At 37.5% G+C, this 26,045-nt stretch overlaps 1 protein-coding gene and 1 long non-coding RNA gene across 2 annotated transcripts in view; one reads left to right on the plus strand and one right to left on the minus strand.

Annotated features, from left to right (window-relative positions):
* The window catches only part of POU6F2 (POU class 6 homeobox 2), a 362,572-nt gene that overhangs the window by 266,989 nt on the left and 69,538 nt on the right, over nt 1-26,045 (minus strand). The gene's annotated exons all lie outside the window — the stretch shown is intronic.
* LOC137154678 (uncharacterized) lies at nt 16,295-17,912 on the plus strand. Its single transcript, XR_010920280.1, has 3 exons — nt 16,295-16,389; nt 17,073-17,128; nt 17,785-17,912. It is a non-coding gene; the product is annotated as an uncharacterized lncRNA (long non-coding RNA).

The raw sequence follows: 26,045 nt of genomic DNA on the forward strand, positions 1-26,045 counted from the left end.
GTGTTAGGCAGCCTTCACTACAGATGTCGATGCCAGCTCTTCCTATACCATACATAAAGCCTCACCCCAAATTGCTTTCATTTCCTTGCTAAAATTTGCTACTAAGATCACACAAGCATATATTGCATTCTTTTGCATCGTATCTGTGAAAGTTTAATTGTATGCGGCTGAAGTTAATTAATATAAGGGTGTCTATATGTATAAATATGAACACACACACACACAATACACACACTATAAAATCTGGAACAATATGTTGCAGGATTTCTCTCTGACAAATGTGAAATTGTACAAATGTCAGTACATGCAGCTGTAAATAAAATGAAGAAAAAAGCTCACAATAAAGGTCAGTTCAGGGAAACCTCAGATTGTCCCCTTCTAGAAATATAATACAGTATATAAAGTTATTACCTGGCCTTCAAGGCCTTGCACAACTCTACCCCTGGCTACATCTCATTTCTAGCTGCTCATGACCAACTTACTTACCTGTCAGCAGTACTTATATGGACCCATTACTGTAGTATCTGAGTGCCTCACAATCTTTAATGTATTTATCCTCACAACATGCCTGTAAAGTAGGGAAGTGCTATTACCCACATGTCACAGGAGGCTCAATGATATTAAGTGATTTACCCAAGGTCACAAAGGAAACCTGTGGCAAAACAAGGGCTTGAACCCATGACTCCAAATCCTAGGTTAATGTGCTAGCCACTAGATCATCTTTGCTCTTTTTTGCTCATCTGGTCTGCTCCTATAAGTGACTTTACACCTTTTTTCATTCTACCCCTCCTGCCCGGAGCAGTCCCCTTGAGCCTGGGTGACATTCACTCAGTTTCTTCCTTCAAAATCTCTTCAGTTTTACCTTAGGAACTGTTCCCAGAGTATTCCCTTTATTCCAGGCCCAACGTGCTCCATGGCAACTCGATCTAAATTCTCTAGCATAGGGCCTGGATTCTGTGCCACTCCAGAAGAGTAGACTAGAAATTTTGTGGCAGTTCAGATCAATTTTAAAAACTGAGGGTTTTATTGAATTAAATATGAAAATGCACAACACAATCAAGTAGAGTTTTGCTTGTTTAATTTGATAATACCTTCAATTCATTTCAGGCTGTTTCTAAGTTTTTAATATTCAGTGTGCTGCAAAATTTTGTACTGAAAATGCAGATTAGAGGAGTTTTCAAGGCAAAGCTGGAGGTTTTGGCGTTTGGGAAAGGGAAAAGTGGAGCACTTTTGGCATGCAGGGAAGCCTGGAGGTCAGTTTGGGATTATGGAGATAATTACTGGATAACTACTAACTGGATGCTACTGTTAAAATGATTAGCAATATTAAAATGCCATTTACATTGTCAGCATTAGGTTGCAAAGTTTACTTCCCCTGAGATGAATGAGGCAATTCAGACCTCCTTTAAAGCTAGTGGCTAAGTCGGTTTGCAGACTTCAGGCACATATCTGTGCATCAGTTTACATTAGCATTCATGTCAGAGGTTTTCGCCACAACTGTTAAGGCTGGGAAGTTTTTATTTAATGAAAGCTCAGGGCTGGCCTTCACTAGGAAAAAAGGTAACTAACATAAGGTAAAATGGTAGTGAAGACAAAGCAATTGTAGTTCTAATGCGTTAGCAGGACGAGGAAAGGCCGATCCTCTCCCCTAGGTCTTACCTCAATTTGCTAATATGTGCAAAAACTACAATTTTTGTAGTATTTTTTTAGCATCATTGTTAGTTACCACATCACCTAACAAACACCTTTTTTTTCCTCATGTGGACACACCTTAGAGTCTGGAGCATAATTCTACAGCAGGGCACAGAGGACAGTGTTGAGGACCAATTCCAACTGCAGTATAGAAATATGCTCAATCCACCAAAATTCCCCTCCAGTTTTAACTGAATGTGGTATTCTCCATGTCCTGTCCTAACTTATAGTGTGTGCTGTTAAACATAATCTACGTTTCAGAAGCAAGTGACGCGATCCCCAGATATGTATATCTGTATATCTATTTATTGTATTTATAAAGCTATTATTATCCTTTGGAATAAAAGATCTCTATACATATAATATATGACGCCAGATAGCAAGTGTGAAAAATCAGGACAAAAGATGGGGGGTAACAAGTGCCTATATAAGAAAAAGGGTCTATTATTGGGACTGTCCCTATAAAATCAGGACATCTGGTCACACTATATAAGACTGAGGAGAAACATTTTCTGTTTCACAAGAGGAAGTGCCAAGTTAAGATCTCATTTAATTGATGTACAGTTGGCAAATTTTGAGGTAAAACATTCTATGTACAAATCATGAACTAATTAAAACCAAAATTAATTAGGAACAACCAACAAAAGGAAGTGACTTAATAAAAGACGTTTATCCTTTAAACATAAAGCAGCTAGATCACTGGCTTACAGACAAACTCCACTATTATGCTCCACTACTATGGACACCTGCCAGACCCAAAAAAGAAGTAAATGAAATAATTCCTTCAATTTACTCCATAAAAACATCCACATTCTCCTCAATCTGTGGGCATACTTTCTGTCTGAAACATCTTATTTATTAGGACCACACCACATTTTTTTTTAAAGAAACATGAAATACAAATGCAGTATGTTGGGTGTAAAAGGGAAAAAAGTTCTATTGGAAAAATCTCTCCCTAAAGAGGTTTTAAGACTAACCCATCTACTGACTCAGGAAGGGTAAATGCTAAATTCTTACAGTCAAATATTCATTCTAACCCTTTGAAAAAGATGGATAAGCTCTGGCTCCTCTTTAAATTACTATGAGATGGATAAATAGGTACTATCATCCGGAAGGTGATCATCATCCCTAGCATGATCACCTCCCAGCAGTTAAATATGACTGAAGTCTGACAAAGAAGGTTTGTTTATGTAGATATAAAACTACTACAGTATCTTACTGTCTCTCTCCCTGTGTACATATATTTATAATATAATTTATATGTAGGCGTGGCAGAATTCAATTTTTAATTTTTGATAAATTCAACAGATAATATCGATGTTTATTTTTAAGATTGTTTTTTATTTTTATTAATTTTAATTTTCACAGTTGCAGGAAATTGGGAAGGGGCAGACAATGGGGGAATCAGACAATTATTTAACTGTAGATATTGAGATTAAAACATTTACAGCTTTATAACTGTTAAAAGCACCAACTGTCAACATCCCATGTCAAAAAATACAAAGTATATATCCTTAAATCACACTAATAATTTCTCAAGCAGCAATTTTCTTACTTTGACTAGCTGTAAATTTCAGTTATTACTGATGGAAATATTTTTCATCAGTTTGTGTGTGCCTGGTGAAATCAACATTCATCAATAAAAATCTCCTTCCAAACCTATTTATATGTGAATACACACTTCAGACATTATAATGGCACTCAGAGCCTGGGCACTTATTAACCATCGGACATCATTTTATAAACCAAAATACATTAATAATCAATTTAAAAACTGCAAAACCTTTATTCTTGAAATCTGAAAGAAATTTGTTTAAATAGTAAAAACTCATACACTAGTCAAAATAAGACTATTTGAAAATATGCTGAGTGTCATGTCTACCAGAAAATGGTGTTCATTTTTAAGCTAGGAACTTTACCATGGATCCATGTATAACTATTTAAGGGCTTGATTCTGATTGATCATTGCAGCTACTCAGCATCTATGAAACTAGTGGGTGTTTTGGCCCCAGGATCCACTCTCAGGCCTTGACTGTAAGAGGTGTTAAGACCTCTCAAAATGCTCCAGAGTTTGAATCTTAAAGGATTAGGCACTTTAACTGTACAGTGACATAGCTGAGTGGATCTAAACATATAAGTCCTCCTTCTCTTGATGTCCCAAATGTCATGTAGAGGAGCGATGACAGAGCTCAGAACCCAAAATTTCTGAGGCCTAATTCCACCTCTGCCATATACTCGTCACTAGTATCATGGGTCAGACACTGTAAGGGCAAAGTCCACTGAACTCAGCAGAAAGACCCACACCGACTTCATTGGGCTTTGGGTCAGACCCATATAGCACGTCACAAACATCCTTTAGTTAGACCTCACAAAAAGTAAGTCATCATTTTAGAAATGTAGGGCTCAAGCCTGCTTCTACTAAAGCAAAGAGAAAAACTTCCATTTACTTCAATGCAGTAGGATTGGGCATTAAATCACTCACTCATGGACTCACACAGTGTCAGAACCAGGATTAAAACTAATGTCTGACAGCTAGGCTCATCCCTAAGCAAATGCCACACCCAATGGTGCCATACAAAAAAATAGTATCCCACTGAACCACAGTGTTTGTCAGGTGTGCCAATTTGCCGTATTTCCCACAGTTGCTAGGACTGGCTCATCGCCATCAGTGTTAGCAAAGTTCAGTTCCTTGTTGTTGACTGGTTGCTAATGTTTTAAACACCAGATTAAGTAGCGCCGCACTGAGAGACCAGGTGGCTTGTCTACATGGGTTCCCAATACCAGGCAAGATTCTGCTACCATGATTCATGTGGAGCAGCACCTTACTCTAGAATAGATTCACCAGGATACTTAAGCAGATCCCTAATTTTAGTACTCAATCAGTGGGACTAATTCAGGTGCTTAAAATTAGATGTGTTTAATACCTTGCTGAATCCCAGTCTCTCCAAATAATCCAATTGATTTCAAGGAACTGCTTGTGGAGCAAGGTACTACAAAATATGAGCAAGGGTAACAGAATCTGGCATATTGAACATCAGTGGAGCTGAACAGAGGTTGGCAATGGTAGGAACTTTTAGCCTAATTTCCTTAGTGTAGACAAGACCTGTACGTCTTTGTGTCTCCCTCTATAAAGTGAGATAATATGTGTGTTTTGAGGCTTATGATTTTTTTTGGCAAGGTTTTGAGGCAATGGTATTTGAGGCTTAATTGATTAATATCTGTAAAGTTCACAGAGCTGAGAAGTTGCATGGAAGGGACAGGGATTATATTTCTAAAATCCAAAATATTATTTTTGTCATGATAGTTTCTTAAAGTTTAGGATGATTCAGAATTAAATTTCACCAAATAAGACCAAGTCAAGTTCAAAGAAAATATTTTCAGCAATTGACAATGACAAATATTTTATAATAATGTAACAGAAGACCATAGTTTATGGCATAAACACAGGGGGTAAAATTAAGGTTGAGCTTTCAATCTCAATTCTGCTTCTCCTATATCCTTCAAAGTGCTTGATTTCAACATTTATGTTGTATAATACTAGTTTTTAACATGGGAAACGCATAGTAGAGTCCTGTATGTGCTTTGCTTTTTCCATCTCATTTTGTTCTTTCTTCCATATGACCCTTAGTTGTATGGGTTATAACAACTCTGTTGCAACTCCTATTACAGCTGTGGGAATCTAAAAGCTAACATTTGTGAGAGAAATGGCTACTGCATTCTTATTCAGGAACACGTTAAAGTAGATAAGTAGTAGAGTAGATTAGCTCTAACTGTCTTCCATTTTAAGAGGAAAAAATTGCATTTTTTATCATCACAAAGACCCCAAGTAGCCAAGAAAACAAATATTGGGAAGACAGTGTTCCCTTCTTAATTATATAAATGTGGTGACGTTTGAAGCTGGAACTGGACATGTGTTCAGAGATTAAGTTTAATTTTGTTCCTGAAAAACTGAATGGATTTTCCTTTTTAATATTGCATGATAGTTACAGCTTAATACAATTCACTGATCAATTTAGACCACAGATTCTATATATTCTGAACAGATTAAAATGGGAGATGTTTCACACGCAGTAAAAGGGAAACAACTCCATAAACCATATCATTGTTTTAGTTTACATTTCCCACAGTGTACTGGCTCACAAGGTCTATAATGTATTTTTCACTCTAGTGTTTGCTCAAAGAATCTCAAATACAATATAAATTCCTCTGTCAAATCACAAAATTATTTTTACTAATCCATTGAGAATGGCAGAAGCTGAAACATTTGAACTGAGTCAGCCTTGTACAATAATCTAACAGTTCATTCAAGCAGGTGCAGGAAGTGTTATGCAAATTTCAACTAAACTTCTTTTTTTTTATGCATGAGTACGTCATATTAATATTCCTTGGGCATAAAATTCATTCCTTTGACAGTCACTGCCAGCTCACCATAGCTAGATATCATTGGAGCTGTATCAACTGTAAGTATTACAAATGGAACATGTTTTCCTAACTACTTTAGTTAAAAGGGCAATAATCCTAACGGAAGACTTGGCTTTAACTCATACAAGAAGAAATCATCAAAAGCAGCACTGTGATGTCCCACAACAACGGCTACACGCACACACATTCCTGGGAAGCTATTCTTGCATTTAACTATATATTGATGATTTTCTTCCAAGGCTGATTGGAAAGCTCTTTCACTGAAAAACTCAAAGAAGTGTCCGTTTGACTCAAAATTTTCTCAAGATGCAAGATGTAAATATCAGTGTAATTTTTTCCAGCATCATTTCTTCACTCCTTAGCATGTACCAGAGCAACAGTGTGTATTTTTTTTAATTTGCAAAGAATTCTTATGAAGAAGAGTGTCATTCAGAATGTTAGTTTCAGAAACAAAGAAATCTTTACTCAAATCTCTATTTATTGTCACAAAGCCCTACCCGACAAAGTAACAGTAGCCTTCTGAAATGCACAGCAGGCTAAACGACCCAGAAGATAGATTTTCCTGCTGAGTAAGACTGAGAAAGCTAAACCGTCTGCTCTCTTGGGATTTACAGAACTGGCTGGCAGGGAGGAAAGACCCTATGCTGAATTGGACACTTTGCCTTCTCAAGTCCCTAAATTTGGGCCACACATCCTATGGAAATGATTACAGCATAGGGCTAGAATAACCACCATGTGCAATACTGCTGGGTAGGGAGGACTAACCCAGTTTAAATACTAATTGGTTTAAATGGATTGACCATGTCTGGCTCACGGTGTTTTATCTTCCCACTGGATGAGCTCCAGCATGGGGCTCTCAGCCAGGGAAGTCAACTATGGGTTACAGAGTTACTTTAAAGGTCTATCCCCTAGCTGTCAATGAGACAGGGAGGGACCTTCCCTTCCATTAGGGCCTTCTTTGTAACAAAGACTAATACAGGATGCTTGACGTTCAACCAGCCTTTATTTGAGGTTTCACAGCCTAGAGTCTGTACTCTCCTTTCATACACAATCCCGCTCCTCACCACCACACCCATTTACCTGATGAACACTCTACTCATGCTTCAGAGGATGAAATTCACTCCAGTGCAGAGGGCCTTCACCATGCTCTCCATATCAAATAAGGCCTCTGTCCTGGGCTGAATATCAACCATTGGGCCAGATTTACAACATGGTTCATACCGACATAAGCCCATGAAAACTGGGAAGTCCTCAGTGGAGTCACCGTGGAACTTTCCTCCAACAGGGTGAGTTCCCCTAAGCCTGCATGCACACTCCAAAGAAAAGGCATAAGAAGGACTGCCAGGAGATATGCTGATTCAGTGATTCTGGTTGTAGATTCTACCACCTGTACTCTAAAGCAACCCCTGGAGAAACTTAAAGATGTCCTCACCTGGGCAAAACCTTAAGGAGAAGGAAGTGGTGTAAATTCCCTTTACTCCTGGATTTCAGAAAGCATAGTTTGCACCCGTTGGGGCAAGCAAGGTTGAGTCTAGACTTGTAAAACATATGTTTCAAAAAGGGACTTCCTCTATGAAGAGAGGGAGAATATGCCCCTTATTGTGTAAAAAGGAGATCACATATTAATATATATTTGTGATCAAATATTGGAGTATTTTTAAATAAATGAAGTATTTACAACTTTATAAAATAATCTATGTTTACAAATGTATCGTTTAATTGTTTCACTACATTTTTTCAGTTTTCAACATAAAGTACTTTATTAACTTTCCAGCAGAAAGAGCAAAGGCTGTTAGCTAGTTTAGAAAATGTGCCAGATCTTAAGAAACAGGTCAATAAAAAGCGGAGAACGTCAGCTAAAACTGTGACTTACAGCAATGTAAGCTTGTGAAAATAAATGAATGATTTTATTATTTTTATATTCCTGTGCTGTGTTTGAGACAAAAATATAATCCCCAAATAGAAAAGCTTATGGGCCTGATTCCTCCTACCTCATTCCTGATGCAGTCACTTACATCTGTGCCAGTGGGTGTAAAACTCTACACCTGAGCTAAGTAGGTGTAAACTGCTATTTGATCAAGATGGGAAACGAATACAAACGGCAAGAGAGAATCAAGTCTCTGAAGGTTTAAATCAGCACTGGATCTCATTCTTCTCTCATCTTTACACTGAAGCAACTAAGCAGCCAACTTCTCCCTGAGGTAGATGCAAATAATTCCTGCTGATTGTAGCAGGAATTACTTACATCCTGTGTGGCTACATCTACACCATGAACTAGGGGTGTGATTCCCCTGCTCATATACAGGTACTTGCACTAGCACCGAGCTAGCACCAGTATAAATAGCAGCACAGTCACGGTAGCACTAGGAGCAGCAGCAGAGTATTGAGTACTGAACCCTGTGAGTATGTACTTTGCACAGTTCATTCATGCCTTTGCTGGCACTACCATTGCTACACTATCATTTATAATTGCACTAGCTTGCAATTAGCTGAAACTTACCAAAGCAGGGGAATCATCACATGCTTAGTCTGTATGTGTGTGCTGGATAGGGGGAGGGAACATAGACTCCATGTAACTCAAGGGAGTTACTCTTGATTTACACTAGAAGAATCAGGTCTAATATAACTCTTCTTCATTTTTCTCTCTCTTTCTTTCTATTTCCCTCTCCCAATTGTCAAGGTTTAAATTTTACTTATTTTAAAATATTCCAATATTTAATCACAAACACGTATAAATATATTTCTCCTTTTTATGGCCATCTTCCAAAACTTACGATCATATGCCAGGCTGTCATGCAAATTGGTCTCTTGAGATCTACTGATATCTAGTCCATGAACCGATAACATGTATCATGCACCATATACAATCATTGAAAGCACTCCACTTGATATGCCCTACCAATGTCGCCAAGCCTCCTTCAATTTGTCTTCAGTTGGAGCAACACATACTAAGCTCACTTAGTTTCCTAATCATGAAGTTTCTAATCATTTGACTATTTCAGCATCTTCATTTTGATGGTGGAGAGCATACTGATTTCCTTTCTTGTGGCTGTCCAGGTTTCTGTTCTGTATATTAAAATGGGTCAAATTACAGTTTTGTACACTGTACATTTTAACTTTATTGGCATCTTTTTGTCACAGAGAAGTGGAGTCAACTTCTGCCATTTGCACTACACAGCTTTTGTACAATACTGGGCATTGCTCAGGAAAGTACCATCATCAGCAACCATTCATCACAGGTATTTACATTCTTTCACTGTAAGTTCTCTGCCTGTGACTTCCTGGTGGTGAGTCGTCCTCCCTCCATTATCTTAGTCTTACCAATGTTCACTCTAAACCCAGCCCACTCCAACCTATGTTGTCACTGTTCAAAGTTGACTTGCAGACTTGCACTGTTCAAAGTTGACTCTTCCGCACATATCACTAAGTCATCAGCAAAAAACATGTTCCAAGACAGCTCCATTCATATATTCTCACTTATATCCATGACAGCTGCAAACAAAAAGAAGCTCAACACTGATCCCTGATGCAAACCAATGTTTACTGGAAATTCCTTAGTGTAGTTCCATTTAGTTTTGACTGTGGTAGTCACTCCATCATACATATCCTGGATAAGATGGACATATTCTTCTGGCACACCTCTCTGTTGCAAACTCCACCAAACTAGTTTTCTTGGTACACAATCACTGTTTTCCCTGGGTCCACAAAGACCATACCTAGTTGCTGTCTCTTCTCTCTGAACTTCTCCATGAGGATTTAGAGAACAATCATGGCATCATTTATGCTCCTTCCTGACATGAATTCATACGGACTCTTCCAAATTTCAATCATTCCACACAGTCGCTTTTCAATCATCTTCTCCCCCCCACCTTTCCTTTCATAGCATGTGACATCAGCTTCACTGGGTGATAATTAGCCCACAGTGTAATATTGCCTGTATGTTTAAAAATAGGCACCACAAAGCTTATATGCTATTCATCTAGCAGTTTCCCTCTCTTAAGAATATAATTGAACAAATTTGTAGGATACTTGATGCCTTCACTTCCCAATGACTTCACCTCACCCACTGGTCCTTCATCTGGCCCAGGTCCTCTCTCCTTTATTTTCCTAAATGCCTCTGCAACCTCTTCCTCCTGCATTGAATCTATCACCAGTTCCTCTCTGGGTTCTCCTCATTCATCACTCTTTCAAAATAATCACTCCAAACTTTGTTGATTGATTCACCATTTGGCTGCAATATACATATTCATTTCTAATGTAAGCAAACGTGTTCACACCCCTGTCAATTTCTCCCTTGCCTTGGCAAGTCTACAGATTGTCTTCTTTCCTTCATGTCCTCCTAGATGGTTATACAGGTCATCACAGGACATACTTTTAGATGTCACAACACTTGTTTTGGCCTCTTTTTTCCCTCCATGTGCACCATCATATCACTGCTCAAGACATTGGCTTTCCATTTTTTTTAAGGCTACATTTTTTCTTCAATGGTTTCTTTAACTTGAGGATTCCACCACCAAGTCTCCCTTCTTATCTATTTTGGCATTAGTTCAATCACTCTTAGGACTTAGTGCGCCATTTCCAGTATAGTTGACTTTACTTTGAATCAGCTGACTTGCACACACCCCTGGGTAGTCAGAAAATCTACTCATTATTCCTTCTTTAAAAAATTTTTCATTCCCATCTTTAAGTTTCTAGCAGTTAGGCTTCTCCAGTGTCCATGGGTTCAGTGCTTCTGAGGGCTATGCATTCTAAAGTCCAAAAGGAGAAGTCTGTGTTGTCTCACAGTGCACTCAACGAGTATTACCTTATAATTTATTATTCATGATCTCTCTCATTGTTAAAAAGAAATCAATTTGGGACTTATGTCCTCCACTGGCGTAAGTTATGAGATGGCTTTCCCTCTTCTGAAAGTGTGTGTTTGTGAGATCACCAAAGTCCAGTGCCAGACAAGTCTGTAGGACCGTTTCCCCTCAGAGTTTCTAGTTCCAATGCCGTTCCCTTCATGAATGGTTTCTGTCCAGCCTTTGTAATTCTAATGTGTGCATTTAGATCTGTTCCAATAATTATCTTCTCGGTGGATGGTATGTTTTCAATAAGGTAGAAAAACTTCTCTTTTACCTTTTGGTCGTCTCCTAACTGATTCAGATCCACTTACTATATGGATAGTTACCTCTTCCCAGTACAGCTTAACATTCAGTCAGTCAGTCCAACCTTCTAGTAACCTCTATTACATGTTTTTGTATAGTTTCATCCAGAATAACTCCAACATTGTTTCAGGAGATTGAACTCCCTGAGTAGCAGATTTTGTAACCCTCCACCAGCATCCTGGCTTTGCAACCTTTCCATTTGGTCTCATGTACATACACTTGTCACATTTACTCTTCTCCTCTTTAAGACATCATATAGCTCCAAACGTCTTCCGAACAGCATTCCTATATTCCAACTTGCACATTTCAGTTTACTCATCTTACTCATTTGCTTCTTTAACTTTAGCGACACTTTCCCAGTTACTAATAGTCAGCAAGGCTGGTGTACAATGCTTGTGGGGTATGCCCTAGCCCTCTGGGGTACACTTGACATGGACATCAGTTCAGATGATCATATTTACTGAATGAGCTGTACAGGTCAACTGTCCAAGCCTTACACCATTGGTTTGAAATCAGAGTTTTCCTTCTCCTAGCTCCACTTGCCCCAGCAAGACTTATTTTAAGGCAGTTTTTATTCACCTTGAGATCCTCATCATAGGGCCTAAGTGGCATTTTATAGAGGTAGCTCTGCTTCTAGTTACTTCACCAAACCCTGCTGAGAGATGTCCCCAATTGGTCCATGATTGCTTATTGAATAGTCACAACATACCTGCAGGACATTCCCCTAACTCACCATCTGGGGATCCATCTGATGAAGGTCAGTCACTCCTACACATTCTTGAGTTACACAACTATTTTGCAATCTTAAACACTAATATTGGGTATTATGGATATTTGGCTTTGTTATTTGATTTTGTATTTGTTATTTGTATGTATTCTGGAAATGTTTATTTGTGATCTGTCTAAGATGTATGGATGTGACTTAAAAAGCTAGCTTATGAAAACATCCGTAACCGCTCCAGAACACATATATAAGCAGCACAATTTTAGAGCATCTCCATGCTTTTTGGGACTAAATATACAGTGTAGGCAGTTAGACTTTATCCCAGCAATTCCTTCTTTGGAACAAACAATCCAACAAAGTAAAATGCATGACGTTATTTCTGAATGATGGTTGATTACACTCAAAACGAACAGCATGTATTTAACTTTACTATCTTACAAAGAGTTAGTCTTAGAGTTAGTTAAAGAAAAGCTAAATCAAGCAAGTTTGGATCTAGTTACGACTTGCAGAGGAAGCCTCCAAAGAAAATTAAATAATGCAGAAACTAATGGTCAGTTCTGAACAAATACCACAACATGATTCCAAGATTAGCCCCTATGCTGGTCAAAGGACCAATTCTTGATCAAATTAATTGATCATATACTCTAGCAGCTGAATTGTGCCAACCCATGATGCAAAATGAAATGTAAACCTGGGTTAACCAGTTAGTTAAGTCAAATTTAGGGCTGTATTCCAAAGCAGCCAGATTGCACAGATGAATCTGGACATCCATATTCATTTAAGTGGATAGAAATTATGTTATTGATTTCAACTGGAGAAAGATTGGGCCTCATATATGCCATCACATCCTTAAGTACTTTTTAGATCTTAATCCTACTGCCTTTTTAGTAAGTCTAGAGTTATTATAGCCTGTTTCCCAAGAATATTCCCATTTGGGTATTGTACATACCACCTACATAAAAAATTCCATCTACAGTTTCACCTGGATAAATTATTATTCACTTCTCCTAAAATGAAGGCATATTTCTGCTGGTACATTCACTACAGAGGTGGTTACTTTTCAGTAGTGGTGAAGAGATCCCTGGATATACAGTAAGTAACAAGCTCTGAGATCCTTCATGATTAAAGGAACAGAGAGCTCAGTATTTGCAGACATTAACATCAAAAACCAAAAAACCAAAAACCTCTTCTATGGGTTATTTTCTCAGACTTTAACTAGTGCTGATTTCTTTTATTACGTTTTAGGTTTTGTTTTATTGTGACATACTCCTGAATGCTTTGGTGGCGATGGCTTTATAAAGTAACTATTGGGTTGGATGATGCCCTCGGGTCCCTCCACATGTGGATAGTCCCATCACATGCTGAAAATGAGCACAGCTATCTCCAATGCAGCATCTTCCCCTTCCCCCAGAAACTGTGTGGGTCACATCCCCACTGCAAACAGAGCAGAACCATAATACATCCAGAGGCTCCATTACACCTCCATGCCCCCCTTTCACAAAGGACTGGAAAGGACAAGCTCCAGCAGGCAGCTTAAGAAGCCCTGACTTTGGATCTTAGGGAGCTGGAGAAGGAATGACATGGGGAGATGCAGAGTCAGACTTGACCAGCCATTAACCCCTCTGAATGCCCAATGTGGCCTGTTCCAGTGGCGGTGACACACCACTCACCCCTCCCGTCCCTGGCAGAACCATTGGGGAAAAAACTCTACAAGCTACTTTAAGCATTTTAAAGGAAGAGAGTAAAAGATACTTAAGAAAAATGGTAATGATACCAAAATGCAGACGTTTTATTTCCATAGACATGGGTTTCATTATTTATTTAGCAGTCAGTTCAATAACTTCAAGACCAGGACAGCAGCTCCACTTCTAAAGAAAACCCATGAAAGCATTTACACAATAGGGTAAGTACAACATCTCTGTGTGTGTTTACCTGACTGGGATCGATATCTTGTGTTATCTATTGAATTTTGTTTTCTAGAACCTTATTAATGATTTAATTCTGCCTGTTGGACAATAATTGTCTGAGCAGAGACACCAGGGTGATGAGCATGGTCTAAAACTTAGATGTAGAGACATAGAGGCTAATTTATGCCTTCAAAAAGAGATTTATGAATAATCATGAACTTATGCTTATGCATGAAAACTGAATACACAAAAAGTCAACATGCACAAGCACTTACTTATTTGCATATCCATTTGCCCCAAATGGCTCTGATCACGCATGGATTTGTGCAGGTGCCTAACTTGATGTACATGCATATCCCACTGACTTTATTTACAAATGCATATAAAGGTAATTCTCCTTCCTGCAGTCTTTGCCTTTTGTGTGCATTGAAATCAGCGTAAATGAAGATGGATTCTGGCTTTTTCCTTTCAGTCCTTTAATTAAAGTCTGTCTTCATACTTTTAAAATAACTATGTTGCCAAAAATATTTCTTTGGATGTAAACTAATTGTGGGTCACTCCATCTCATTCCTCCACATTCTAACTTCCCTCTCATCATGTTATTCTTTTTTTGGAACTACTAGCGATACTCATAAAACCCCTTGCAACAGAATAGTCCAGAAAAAAACTGTACTGTGCTTAATACAGTACAAGCCGGGGTGCTGGAACATTTTGTATAGTGGGTGTGCTGACCCAAACTGTAAACCCTGTATACGATGAAAACCACTTCAAGCCAGGGGGCGCAGGAGCACCCCCAGCACACCTAATTCTAGCACCTATGGTACAAGCCATTATAATGATTTTACACCCAGCTACCACAGATTTTTATTTCCCTATTTAAGTATAGGTAGAAGTTCAGGTAATCTTCCCTACAGCACCACTGTCTGATAACCATTTGAAAATTCTGACCATTCTATCTCAGAGTTTGGGAAATCCTTTTCGTGTGCTGGACACTAGTATCAAATCTTGTAAGAGACTGCACAGTACTTCACTTCAAGTACAATGTTAAGATATAAATTACTGAACATGTAAACATTTGACCTATTCTCTGGTATTATCCATTTACCTCAGCACATGTACTTCTCTCCTTTTTCCCATGCCCTGGATGCCAAGTGGAGTTCTGAGCACGAACCAGAGATAGCTTATGGGCCTTTGGCAATACCTAATATTACTATATGTGAGGGTACAGTGTGTTGCTTTCTGGAAGCAGCACACCTGTGTTTGAGGTTAAGAGATACAGCTGCTGATGCAACAGCACCAATCACAATAAAAGGGCCATCCTAGAACAACAAGTCATTTAAGAGGAGAGAACTGCACTTAGGTCCCAAGGTGTGTCGGCACTATATGAACACAACATAGATAGATAAGGCAGGCTACAAATCCAAGACATCCACAATAAGTGTTTGCATAATTGCTTCCTACGAGTACTTCCAATGTCATTCAAGGAAACTGTCATTGGAAACTCATCTTAATAGGCCCCTGAGAAAGACTTTCACAGACCAGTTTGGCTAATCAAGGGACAACAATTCTAGATAATTCACAAACTACAAGGTTTCAAAACTAGTAGGGGGTCCTTGACCAATCATTGGACATAAAGAGGAATCTAATAAAAGCATGGAAGTTCATCACAGGATAGATTCAGTACACAATTGTTTTAGGTCCCAATTCTTTTTCCACCGAGCTCAGTAACAAAATTCTCCTGAGTTCAATGCTGCAGGATCTGGCCCTTAAACAAACACAAATACAGGGGACAACTTAACCAGAAATAATGGAAACGGAAAGACTGTTGTTTAAAAAATAATACATGAGCCTCAGTAAAGTTCCCTGGTTGACAAAGGTCACAAAGATATGGGACTGAACTGTCCATCAGAACTGGGTTCAGCAAGTAAATCCTGTCCAACTGGAGATTAACTTCCATTTGAGAAATATAAACTTTTTATATAGCTCAGCTTTGCATTGGTTTGCTATAGTGTTGACCCAGCACTACTACACCCATGCAGCCTTGGGGGTCATATTTCCCCTTCAGTCTTTGCACAAAATTCCTTAACACTGTGACAATGGGAGTCCTGTGCAGAGAATATCAATCTTTCTTCCAGGAGACACTAACCCAGAGGTTTTCAAACTGTGGGGCATGGAGGAACATTGGGATGGGGGGCACGTAGTGATGCTAGGCAGCTCATGCCAGCCCCGCACGGCAGGGCCCAAGCCAGCCCCCTTCACTTCCTGACTTACCTCAGCTGCCACCCAGCCTGTGGTTCAGTGTCAACATCTGCTATAGCTGCGCCAATTTCTGCTTCCAGCAGCCTCTGCGCCCAGCGCTGGCTCCACCCCCAGAGACTGTCACATGCACTTTCCCCCACCCTGAAAACCTGAGGCGGGAGGGGGAGGTATTGGCCCTGCCCTAGTAGTGCAAGGGAGAAGCAGCTTGCTGCTGAGGGGAAGCATAGCTGTGCCATTGGTAAGTATCTGAGTATTTGAAACTTACAGGTGTAGGTAATTTAATTAAATGTGTCAAGGGCTCTGTTAAGCTTATGATTAGGCAGTTATCAAGCATACTTTTGCATGTGTTCATTTTCATCTGGGTTGGTGGGGGTGCAACCTAAAATTGTAACTCAAAGGGGGAGGCTCAGCTCAAAAAGTTTAAAAACTGCTGTGCTAGCCTCTCTGTGGACTTGAGCTAAATCTGAGCTCAGCAAAATGAAACAGATGGACCATTAACATGAGAGTACCATTAATATTAAAACAGCTACAGAGAAATCACACCAAGACTAATTTAGTGGAGAGAAACTGAGTTACGGAACTGGGTAAACTGTACATAAGAAAAGCTGAAAGGCCTTTTCAATAGCTATCTGCACTTTTGTATACACAAGATATAATAGATTGGGAGGCAGGTGGATGGTGGGCAGTTGATATAATGAACACTCCTGTATATAACATTGATCTTTTACAACTACCAGACAATATAGGCATAAGGAAATAATATATTTACTAGAGACACATAGAAATAGGATAGGAGATTCCTTTGAAAAGTCACTCTGTATTGCAGCATAAGTACTGTACCATTTCATGTAGAAGTAGTCAATGTAACTTGCCACCAGGTTAATAATGATTCCACCTAGCTTTTTGGCAATTTGTTCACAGCTTCCTGAATCCCTTGAGGCTCCCTGCCTGGTGAAAACTCCTAGACTGCAACACAGGTTAGATTTTCTTTCAGTATCGCGAAATGGCAAAAAGTACAGCAGAATTTTTCCATAGGGCCAACTGCATGTTTGTTCGTAGCACCTGGCTCAGTAGTATCCTACAGCACTCAACAGCTGGATGATAAACAAAATTCCTGACTTTATTTTAAAAATACACCAATTGATTTCCTCATCCTGCAAGATGCTAAACACCTTCAACTCCCACTGATTTCAACAGGAGCTGAGGGGCACTCCGTCCCTTGCATGAGTCATGAATTGCTGGTTTGTATCCTGTAGCCTGTCTCAGATAAAACTCATACTGGCTGCAGGATCTGGCCCTTTTATCTTTGCTGTTTAAATCTGAAACCAGACAGAAATGAGGAAACCAGTTTCAAACCACTCCCCATCCTCATGCCTCTCTTTGTCATGTCCTCATATTCGTATCAAAATGAGCAGTGAAGTTCTGAAATGAGAGGCGTTGAGACCTAAGATGACATGAATATAATACATGCCAAAAAGAATCCTCAGGAAAGTTTCATTCATGACGTGCAACACAGAAGGAAAAAAAATCCCACTGAGCCTCCAACATTAATGTGTAGTCTGAAAAGCTAGGAGCCTTACAGTTGCTTTGCTTGTTCATTTTAAACTGATTTAATATCATTCACCTTTTGCAGGCTTACTCTCCCTTACGCAGCCAAAAGTCTAAGGGGCCTCTATTATCCTTGGAAAAACCTCCAGTAACTTTCGTGAGGTAGCATGTGTAAATAAAGGCAGGATTTGGCCCACTAACTTCAGCAGAATTTTTGAGTATGGAGTGCAGAATCAGGTAACAGTGGTTTTGGTTTTTTTAAGTAGAGCACTATTCATCTGAGAACATGAAGGCAACTAACAAATGGCTACAAAATGTATTTTACTACGACTAAATAGCTTGTTTTCAGATGGTCTTATATGGTAATTAGTACCTTCTCCATTAACATAAGCCCTATAAGACAGAAACCAGAAAAAAGCTGCTGTGTTTGTTTGGGGTCTCTCTTTCCACATACCCTCAAAAAAATAGAAATGAAAACAAAAAAACTAATGAACTGAGACAGGTGTCATATTGTATTTGTATAAGCAAACAGTTAAACACTTAGAGTATATGTCTATACTGCTATTAAACACCATTGGCTGGCCCATGTCTGCTGACTCAGGCTTCCAGGGCTCAAGCTATAGGGCTCTTTAACTGCGGTGGAGATGATCGGGACTTGGAATGGTTCTCATTACAAGAAGTAATTGTCACTGTTCACACATTCTCACCTCCTAATCAATGGTTGTGAATAGGCCTCAACTACTGTAACTGAATGGACTTTGCTTATACCTACCTTCCCCATTGTTGTTCCTTACCCTTGGATGTATATATATATATATATACCTCCTATCTGATTTCTATTCCTTACATCTGACAAAGTGGGTTACAGCCCACGAAAGCTTATGCCTGCAGAAATTAAATTTGTTAGTTTTTAAAGTGCTACAGGACTCTCGTTGTTTTTGCTGGATTCAATGAGAGCATCTGTATGCAGGATCAGAGCCTTCACATGTGTTTAAAATTGTATCATCCTTCTGTATTCAACTATCATATAAATCACTATTGTATTGCACAAAAGTGTGTCTAAACATGCTTTAGAAAGGCCTCTTTATGTGTTGTGCACGTACCATACAGACCTAGGCCTGCAGTCCTTACTCAAGCAAAACTCCCTTCAACTTCTAGTGTGAAATCTTGGCTCCTCTAAACTGTTGATTTCAATGGGACCAGATACAACCCCTACACTTGTGCAATAGCTAAACTAAATAGTAATATTTTTCCTGGTAAATGCTTCTTTAAAACAAAGATAATAATTGGGTTTGATTGTCTTTTAAATTTATTTTTAACAAATGACTTTTTTTTAAAAAAAAGCTAACAGTTTAAAATGTTTTTGCTAAATATTCAAATGTGTGTTTATTTTGTGCAAACTTATTTTGCACCTTTAAAAACCACTTTTTAATGCTACAAATGTGTCTTACTAAATAAACTGACAAAACATCTTCGAAACTAACATAAACGTGCAATTTTAATGCCTTCTAATCACACAAGTCAATACAAGATTTTTGTACTTGTGCATGACCTTCTTCAAATTATCCCTCCATTTTGGCTGAATCAGAATGAGCGAGGGCTATTTGATAAAAAAAAAAAAACACTAAGTGTGTGAAATGAGGGGCCCTCATCGCTTTTGCCAGACTCCTCTTGACAGAATGATGATAGAAGCATCACATCCCTAGGAGAGTAAATGCAAACTGACAAGAGATGAGCCTTTAGATGTTGAATATAATCTTGAATTGCGCTTGAAGTGTCTTATTATCTTGTCTTTTGATGTCTGAAGGGGTGGCTCATTGTTAGAAAAAGGAAAACCCTTGCACATCTTTGCCATCTTTAAAAATTGTTTGGCCTTTAACAACTGCTTTTCCAACTAATGTCCATTTCTCCTGACAATAAATATGGCAGGTCGTCAGCAAGTGACAAACAATTTACTTTACATGCCAGGCTTTTATGGGTTTTGAGAGCTCATGTGGAAGCATATTTTAAAAAGCACTTGGAAATTAGCACCATTACAAATGTTAAGATGACTGAGGGTTTTTTTTTTTTTTTTTTTTTTTGTGTATATGTTGCTCCATTGCTACTGATTACTTTTATTTCCTATAGTTTCTGTTTTCAGGTCTTGCCTTCACTGGCTTCAGACTGCTGCTAAAGTTCTTTATTTATAATTGACTAAAATAGTCAATGAAAAATAAAGAACAACAAGCAATTTTCTTCTGCCCTAAAAAAAGCACTATTATGGATACAGTACATGGGTAATGCATACAATCATATTTATTAATCATAACAAATCAATATCAGTAGTAGTATGGTACAGTTTGCCTATATAATCCAGACCCCCACATCACTGTTTTTTGTTCCTCCACCCAGCTTGATTTTTTAAACTTAAAAGTTTAATGACAAATCAGATCAATATGATTCCTTAGCAAGTAAATCTCAGTCATACTAGTTTTCCCTGTCACAGAACCAGTTTTGTGAAAGCAGTCGAGTTCTTTTTTCAGATCCCCATCCCTCTGTGAACCCATACGAATTCTCAAATGGATCATAAACTGTTACAGGTTTCAGGTTATTGTGTCATTATAAAAACATATTGATACACGACAGATGACAAGACATGCAACTCTTGTACTAGCCTTTTACAACAATCAGAGCACCATCAGAAATATCAGATATAAACTAAACTACACAGTAAGTCAGCGGTAAGCTTACTTTTAGGCAAACTGAACAGTTTTTAATCAGTCTTAGCCTGTTTTGAACTGGAACAGTCTTGAAAAGTCCTACAGTATGAACCGAAGAGCTCCATGAAAAGGAGTGAAAGAGAAACGGTTAAGGTAGGTTAAAAAATTTTTTTTTCAACTTAAATTCTGTTCCTGTTGAAGCCAGTGGAATTTTGTCTCTGACTTCACTAGGAGCTGAATTGAGTTGAAAAATAGGGGGCAAATCCTCTGTTGGTGTAAACTGTGACTTCAATAGAATAATGACAATTTACACCAGCTGAAGATCTGTCCCACAGGGTTTGATCTTGAAAGGTGAAAGGGACCACCTGAGAGACGCGGACCATCCTCAACCACATGAAACATCAGGAGCCTGAGAGCACTCTGCACCAAAACTCAACACCTCAGATGTCCAAGGCCTTATGGAGAAATGTTGCAAACCTTTACTCCTGTGATAAATAGGATTGTTCGGCCATGCCAGGATTTCCTTCATCTGGCCCTTCTCTTTTATTCCTTACCTTATTAAAGCAAAGAGATAGAAAAGAGCTAGTAGTACCAACTGCTTGAAAGTTTTTTTTGTCAGTGACTGTTTTGAGAAGGTTGTTCAGTGTACTGTATCCAGGCAGCTAAAATAGGAAAAGTCTGAAAGTGATGCATCAAATCATACAAAAACAGAGCAACACAAGAATTTCCTTCCTACTTGTCATACGAAAAAGATTGAAACGACTCATGTGGATGTGTTCCATGATTAAATGTATATACTGAGCACTAAACAGATCAAATATATGGGATTAGAAAAAATAACAAAAGATGAAGTATTTTCAAGATTTTTCCAGTTGTAAATGTTATTCTTTGGAGAAATTTGTGGCTTGCAGTCCCACATATTATGAGATGCAAGCAAGTACTGTGTAAGAAAGGAGGAGAAATACCAAGCCTGCACATTTACAAGCACTTTTGAGCTGGCACATTTCCTTGTTTTCACCTCAATCACTGTTGAATTTGAAGTTGTGCTTCCACAATACTCATCCTGTAGTTAACTATTTTGAAAAAGCTTAGTTATTAAAATCAGATACATCTGCTCTCCCCACACCACAAACTGTATTATGCTGTAAACAAGTTCTCTTTTGCCAATGCTAATATCATTTCTGACATTATATATAATACCCACACAATGGGCCACATCCTGCTCCCATTCAAGTCAATGGATGTTTTGCAATTGTGCATTTATTGGGGGCAGGACCATATAACCTTGTTTGATAGGTCCTGCTTTGAGCAGGGGGTTGGACTAGATGACCTCCTGAAGTCTCTTCCAACCCTAATGTTCTTTGATTCTATGAAATACATACTTTCACAAGAAACCAGAATATTGCTGTTACAGTGTACTGACTAAATACAATAATTTTCTTATAGATTTTAACATGCAATATTTATACATAAATTCTATCTATTTGGTTAAAAAAACCAAAAGGTTAAAATATGTATGAATATGTATATCTTGGCTTGGAAGGATTAGATTTTTATTGGTGAACATCAGTGTCACTGTGCTCACACAAAGCAACAAAAGTTATTTTCATTGATCATTTAAATTTACAGATAAGTGAAGTAAAATAATGCTGCTTGAGAACTTAGAGTTTGTTTTAAGGCTATTTACCATGTATTTTTTGACATCTGATGTTGACAATTTGTATTTTAACTCTTATAAAGCTTTAATCTTTTGAATCTCAAGGTCTACTATAATTAAATAATTGTCTAACCCACCTCCTTAATTTCCCACAACTTTGAAATTTAAATAGATTAAAAATTTAAAAATGTATAAAAACAGATATCAACTGTCAAAGTTATAAAAATATAGAAATTGAAATCTGTGTACAGCACATAATACTCAGGCTAAATATGGGCCTGATCTGTCATACAGTTACTCACATGAGCAAGTCCCACTGAAGTTAATGTAATTACCTGTGTATGTAATGACTGTTCTTGTGTGAACTTGCAGGATCTGGCTTCCTAGGTTTACTCAAATTCTTGAGCAAACATTTCTTTTTTATATGAAATAGGTATTTATACACATATTACTTGCAAAATAAAAAATAAAAACTCTCCAGAGAGGTATTTACTCAAGAGGTTAGAATGAATCTGAATGATCTTTTCTCCTCTGTGGTAAATACTATGCAATGTCTAGAGATAATTATAAAAACCTAATACTATAGTATATTAAAAAATGCCATAAGACATGTACCATGAAGTAGTTCCAGCTTCTCAATTGAATAATTTGAGTTTCATATGCTCCTCTGAACAGTTTTTTATTTTTTAAAGAAAATATGGAAAACTATAGTACTTCTCAGTAACAGGTAAAATCCACCGAAATCACTGAGGTTAGGCAGTATGACAGTGAGGGAAGAATTTGGCCTATGTGTTCGTCATATGCCTGCACACCCTCTATATTATATTAAATATGCATGCATATACACATACATAGATACACGTACACACACACACATAAAATAAGGGCAGAGAGAGATAGGAGGGACAAGAAAAAAGCGGAATGAAGTGGAAAGGCAAAGAGAGAAGGGCTTTTGTTTTGTTTTTACAGGACAGAGTCAACCTCAATTTTGGATTTCTTGGCTTTTGTCACCGTTGCCACACCTTAATGTGCCAGATCCTTCTTCCAGTATAATCAAGCTTAACTTTCCCATTGTCTTCAATGAAGCAGGATTGGCTCATTGTTATAAATGTATTAGTTGGTATCTTAAAACCATGTACGATATTTAAAACGTGGGTCCATCTGAGATAATGAATTTAGGGAGAAAGGTAAATTACTTAAATAGCATTATTAATAATAGCCATTCAAACGGAACCATTATAGTACTTTTTCAAGCTGCTATTGAAATGAATACAAATTCCACTGCTTAATACAATTTTGTTGAAATATTTCCACCTATATTCTTTTAAAAAAAAACTTTTGCAGCTTCAGATATAACACTAGTTATCTGTGATAACTAATATTGTATTTACTAATGAATATTGATTTTTAATTTCCTGTTTGTTATGCATAACATTTCAACCATCGGGTTGAACCATAGGGTTTTAGAAGTATACTACACTGTGTTTTAAAAATCATGTTTACATGATATTCTCATCACAGTAACAAATAATTTTGTTTATATTACATTAAATTAAAATTTATTTTCTTGTGGTTGTTTTCAAGTGGTTATTCTTTGCAGAGTAGCATTTTTCTTGCTACAGTTATAAACCATTCAGGGTCTAAAATGATAGTTTGCCTTTCAGAGAGTAAAGGACATCTGATAAAAAAAATCTTCAACAAATTCAAAAATAAAAACAAATTCATACTACATTTAAGAATAGACAAGTGGTAGCTTAATTTTAAATAAACATGTTCAGGGGGCTGTATCTTGATTAGGTGGATTTCTATATCCTTGGAATACTTACAAAGCAAACCCAATTTCAATCTCTCTGAGAAGGGCAAGCTTTCTTCAGCCAGACTGGATACAGTACTATTCTTCTCTAGATGACCTCTGCTTTCAAACTAAAAGGGCTTAGTCCTGCTTCTGATAGCGTCAAAACAGTATCAGAACATAGAGCAGGAGATGTCACAATACAAATCTGCCCTTGTTTCATATTGTTATTGAGTCTGACTTCTATACAGAAAGAGAGAAAAACAGGAATTTACATTAACAACTATAAATCCATTTTCACTAGGCTTTTCCTTTTTCCTGTTGAAATCCACAAATTAATATAGTAAATTAAATAATTTTGTTTTATTCTCATTTGCTCTTTACTCACTGTTAATTTTGTGATTTAGCTTTTATTTTAATATAATTTTGTCATTTATACCACTGATCTCTTTAGAAATTTTTTTTGGAGCCAGTCAAAAAGTATGTTAAACATAGGAAAATAAAATGATAATGACTGAGGCTGAAAATATATATATATAGGCAAAGTACTGCATTCAAGATATATATTGAATGCATAATTTGCTAATCTAAGCATGTAAAATAAAAAAGCCTATCTTCCCTACCCTCTGAAACACCCTCCCCCCCGCCAAAAAAAAAAAAACAAAAAACCCAAAAAACAAAAACAAAAAACACAAAAAACCTAACCAATAAAAGTCAAATAATATTACAGGTGGAAAAGCTTAGCAAAGACAAAATAAATAAATAAATAAATAAAACAAAGAAGAGCCCACAAGTGTGTCAGGAAAGAACAAAACCTAGCAGACAACACAACAAGAAAAATCCAGGGCTACATCGGATATTAAAGAGAAAAATGATCCACAGGAGAATAGCAACAGTTACTATGAGCTTCCTACAGCTTTCTCTGCCTTTGGATATTTTAAAAAAATTTATTAACCTGACAGCAGGAAACTTTATACAGATTGCCCCCTGACAGGGTGCCAGTTTGGTATAAACACTTTGCTATCTTTTTCTTTAGCATAGGAAAATCAAGAGAGGTGTTAAGTGGTGCCATATGTACATTTGGGCAAATATGACCTCTCCTCTGGCTAGATTGCTCATTCCCATGGAGGACTTGAATAATCATAAGAAGTCCAATAGAAACATCAACTTCTCTTTCCTTTCCTTCATCATGTCTGCTTCCTTTTTAATGTGTGAATGTCTGATGTATTATTAATCTCAAAACATAAACCGGCAAGGTTCTCAATCAAAGGAAATACCAGTTCTCTCACAAATTATCTGTTTACTGTCTAGTAACGTTACTAACAACCAAATTCCCTTTGAAACAGCCAGCCACTTAAGTCACTTTTTAAAGAAACAAATTTGTTTGGTATTAATTTTTTCAAAAAGCTGAAGAGGGGTGAAAAAAAATCAGCTAATTAAGAATGAAGCATTTCAAGATACAAAATCACTCAAACTACAATCTATGATTAAAGTTTATACCCTCTTCACCCCTGTTCCCCAATAATTAGTTACACTGTACATACAAACGTATCATCTGTATGCAAACCTCAATTGACAAACGATGAGATGCACAAACCTCAGCTCACAAAAATTTAACAACACAGTAATTATTAATCCACTGGGATTACTAAGCATTTTCTTTTAAAAAATTAATTACTCTTTTTATCTCAAATGTGATGTTATGGGCAGACATATCGTAAGAGCAATAAGGGATGATTTGTATCCATAAAAGCAATGGAATTAATGATTAAGGCTGAAAAATTTTGTTCTTCATGAGCCCAATCCTGCTTCCCCTGGAAGTAAGGATGTGATCATGTTTTCCTATCTCATCAAAGTCTGCCTTGATTTTTTAACATTAAATACAGTTGTATATACATCCTCTGCCTGAGCTTCTTGCAATACCAAGGATGAGTTAAGGATGGATTTTCTATCTCATCATTTCCTCCTCCTTAGGTTTTAATAGCATAATGTCTTCTTTAGGGTTTAAAGGGCATATTCTCTGTTCATATATGCAACCCCTCATTGACATCAGTGGGAACTCCACCTCAAATCAAGGGAGTATATTAGCCTGAGTCAGAACATTAACATTATTTAAAGATAGATTTATGGTGGATTAAATTTATTACTTTTAAAATTAAAAAATTGTGACTGCTTTTAAAATGTGTTCAAAGAACTGT

The sequence above is a fragment of the Emydura macquarii genome, unplaced genomic scaffold (genome assembly GCF_026122565.2).
Source record: "Emydura macquarii macquarii isolate MOO-44397 ecotype Brisbane River unplaced genomic scaffold, CSIRO-AGI_Emac_v2 contig_1263, whole genome shotgun sequence".
Taxonomy (NCBI): Eukaryota; Metazoa; Chordata; order Testudines; family Chelidae; genus Emydura; species Emydura macquarii.